This window comes from Rattus norvegicus, chromosome 5, assembly GCF_021556685.1.
Source record: "Rattus norvegicus strain SHRSP/BbbUtx chromosome 5, alternate assembly SHRSP_T2T, whole genome shotgun sequence".
Lineage (NCBI taxonomy): Eukaryota > Metazoa > Chordata > Mammalia > Rodentia > Muridae > Rattus > Rattus norvegicus.
This window is the reverse complement of record NC_141538.1, coordinates 172,243,898-172,247,783: the sequence shown is the minus strand read 5'-3', so window position 1 is coordinate 172,247,783 and position 3,886 is coordinate 172,243,898. Positions and strand designations below refer to the sequence as shown.

At 42.5% G+C, this 3,886-nt stretch overlaps 1 long non-coding RNA gene across 1 annotated transcript; it reads right to left on the bottom strand.

Annotated features, from left to right (window-relative positions):
* Positions 1 to 273: 273 nt before the first annotated feature.
* Positions 274 to 2,033, bottom strand: LOC134487048 (uncharacterized). Its single transcript, XR_015621387.1, has 2 exons — positions 1,731 to 2,033; positions 274 to 550 (listed from the first exon to the last, which is right to left on the bottom strand). It is a non-coding gene; the product is annotated as an uncharacterized LOC134487048 (long non-coding RNA).
* Between the last annotated feature and the right edge of the window lie 1,853 nt (positions 2,034 to 3,886).

The following is a 3,886-nucleotide window of genomic DNA, read 5'->3' as shown; positions in this document are numbered from 1 at the left end:
AAGGGAAGGTGGGTGAAGCAGTCAGGAAGCGGTGTGATAGCCCAATTGGGTCTAAAAAAACCTTGTAGGTCCAAGGGTGGGGCTATGGGGTCAAGTGAAGGACTTACAGTTAGACTTCTGACCTGAATCAGAGGCAGCCCTCAAGGAGGGTGGGTGATGGGATCAGCTTGGATCTGTTCCTCATTTGGGCTCAGAATTGAGCACAGCTTAAAACTCCAATTCTCATTATCCTGTTATTATTATCAAGTGATGTCAGAAAATCACACAGACATGTTTGTGTCTCAGAATTTTAATAGTAAATTCAAAAGATGTGTCAATTTTGTTGGCTTTACTTTTCCAGCTAATTCAGATTTCACCTGGTAGATGTCTCCCATTAGCAATCACAAGTTTCTTTTTTAGTTGTTTTGGCAAATGGATCTTATATAACCCAGAATTGTTCTTGAAATTTCTCTATAGCCGAGGGTGGCTTTGAACTCCGGTCATCCTGTCTCTAATCTTCCAGGTGCTAGGATTTGTAACCGTTTGGGTTTTTCCAAGCCTGCCCCAGCTCCTGAAAAAGGACATGGAAACTTATTCATTCCTAGGAAATGGGTTTATTCCTAGGCCTTAAGCTAGACCTGCTCCCCATCTAGCTCTTAACTCAATTTAACTGGTTTATATGAACCTAAGTCTGTCACATTGTAGGCTACCTCTCCTCAGTTTCATAAGGCTGACTTCTTCAGAGTCCAGATGGTTAATCTTTCTCATGCCTAACTGCCTAACTCATTCCCAGAGTTTCCGTCTCTTCTCAGAATACCCAAGTTCTACTTTCTGACTTTGCTTTTTATTTTATCTAATCATAGGGTGCCTTAGACAGGCAAGGAAGGACAGAGACACATCTTCACACAGTGCATATAAACATTACCCCTACATTATTCCAGTCTTAATTACTAACATTAGCTCACAGGTCATACATTACTTCTTGCAGAATGATGTGTAGGTTACAGAATAGTTAATAAAGGACTAAAGAGGGAAACTTTATTAATGCCAGAGGCAGAGAAATCTTACAAATGCACTTACTGAAGGGGGTTAACTTTTATCAAAGCCAGTTTACAGAGCTATTTGGACACACACCTGGGTCCAAGCTTACTAGGTCCTGATGAGTGGAAGTGCTAGTGGACAGCTTTCAAGAAAAGCTTGGTGGACTGCTGAACTGAAGCCCTAGGAGCAAATAGGAATTTCCTGCACTGGAGATCTGATAATGGGCCAGGGACACCATCATATACCAGTATTAGGGTCCTCTTCTCATCATGTGATCCATTTGAGGAGTTTTTAGCGTTTGTTGGTCTGGCACCCAAAGTGGTCTGATCCCCTGTGGTTTGTGCTAGACAGGTGGTATTATCTATGTACACAAACAAAATGCAGAGTCATTCTGCTTCAGCCTTGTACTCAGAAGGAACACAGTCACTCAGAGCATTTATCCAAATAACAGAGCAGAACATGACCTGATCTCCACATGGAGATCCCAGGTTGTTCCTTACTGGTGATCTCAAGGCACAGGGTAGTAGCATAGGCAGGAGTGGAAAGGTCACAGGATCCAGCAGTCCTGTTTCCTTCAGTTTGCATGTTTGTCCATTCCTGAGCTTTTGGGTATAGAGTAGATGGAAACCTGATCCAGCCTAAGGCAATGCAGGGTCTTCTAAATGTCCCTGTTAGGGCTTAGGGACACCTGAACGGCAGCTTTAACTTACATGGCCTGAGGTGGCTTCTCACTCTCCTTGGGTCTTGTGAACGATGAGCATTCCATTGTGAATGACCAGCATAATGGCTCAGCTGTTAACAGCACTGACCTCTCCTTACTAGAGGTCCTGAGTTCAATTCCCAGAAGCCACATGGTGTCTCTCAACAACCTGTAATGAGATCAGATACCCTCTTCTGGTGTGTCCAAACAAATAACTCTTCAAAAAAAAAAAAAAAATTCTGGCTCAGAACGGCAGTTGAGCTCTGGAGCCTATTCTGTAGTCCTGATTGTTGATCAATAGCAACCTGAGTGCAATGAACTTTTTGTTATCTGTTTAAATACTTAAAGATGAATGTTGAAAGACACATCAGCTCTCAAGGCTATTCTGTTGTCCCTGACTGGACAGTTTTTGCTGAATAATTCAAATAAAGATCTTTCTTTGCTGGACTCTTGTGACTGCTTAGATTGTTTTCAATTTTTGGACTCCAACACTCTCCCTCTCTCCCTCTCCCTCTCCTTCTCCCTCTATCTTCTTTTCCTTTCTTCTCTCTCCCTACCCCCCTCTCTTTTTCCCTCTCTCCCTCCCTCTCTTTCCCTCCCCCCTCTGTGTGTGTCATCATGTCTCTTCTTCTGTAATCTTACTGTGTATCTCTGTCTTCATGTCTCTTGGTCTCCATATATTTGTCTTTCTGATTCTTCCCCCGTCTCTTTGTGTCTCCATTGTTTCTGTACATCTGTATTCCTCTGAGTTTTCCATATATCTCTGTGTGTCTTTGTCTCTTAGTAAGTTTTTTGTTGGTCTTGTTTCATTTTTTTGAGACCAGATTTCTCTGTGTAACTGACAAGAGCCATATAGGAAAGGCCGTGCCAGTCACCTGAGTTTTCTGGCGATGGCCCACTGCTTCGCATGTCTGCAGTGGGTGAGCTCTGAGAGGCATGAACCCCAGAGACTTGGTCCCAGGATTGCTTCTCGATGCTGATATATCTTTCCTACCACTATTACATAGCCTAATGATTCCTGAGTATCAGCCAACCCTATGGGGCAAATGTCCTTCAGATCAATATGAAAATGTGCTTTCATGTAATAATACTGGTTAGATGAACTAATCATAATTCCTGACAATAATTTTAAAGAATTCCTGAGTTGACTCAGGTAATTTTATGCCCCCTGTTGAATAAAAAGCTGCAAATAGAGTTTTGTGTTGCAGCCACATAAATCGCACTAGGAAGAAAATTATGCTTGGAACAATTAATGATCAAGAAAGAACGTTCACTCTGGGTCAGGTCCAAGGATGAGGCAACAGGTGTCCACCAGGATAAAGCAAGGCCATGTGAGACTTTGAACTTACGATGAGCTTGTGGAATGATAAATTACTAAGAACTTATAGTTTACACCTGGCTATAAAGCTCCCCTTTGTGTAACATTTAATCTGTGAGGTAAGTTTACAAAGAACTTTTGTCTAAGAAGCTTTGAAAAGGCTGAGAGAAAAAATAAAGCGTGGCTGTTGGGGCTCTGCTCCATCCACCATATGTGTATAATATGTATGTATGTATGTATGTATGTATGTATGTATGTATGTATGTATGTATGTATATGTTGGTATATGTGTATATATATAATTGCACATGTGCACATGTGAAATGAACGAAACTGATGTTCCAGCCTGGTGGAGTGTGTGTACCTGTTTGTGCACAACTATTTCTCTATCCTTTTCTTTCTCACTGACTTATGAAGAGCCAGTGATCCCCAAGCTCCAGTGAGAGACCACTGAGTTAAGGAGTAAAGAGGCCAAGTAGTTAAGTTTCTTCTTGTACTAATCCCCTTTTGCTATCAGCAGGAGTCCACTGCCAGAAGCATCAGCTCTGGCCTCCAGAACTGTAAGAGAGAGCTGATTGCCAGAGACATCAGCTTCTGGGCCCCACCTCAGTATCTAAATGTCAAGGCAGAACTTGACATTAACATTCCATTAACAGCCCTGGCTGTCTTGGAATTCACTTTATAGACTAGTATGGCTTCCAACTCTCAGAGTTTGGCCTGCCTCTGGTCCCATCCCCCCCCACACACACACACACCTTGAACTAAAAGCACAAGCTATGACACCTGGTCATCTTCATAAGTGTGTCTTTGTGCCTGTGTAGATGTCTGCTTTCCTGCTCATGCCTATC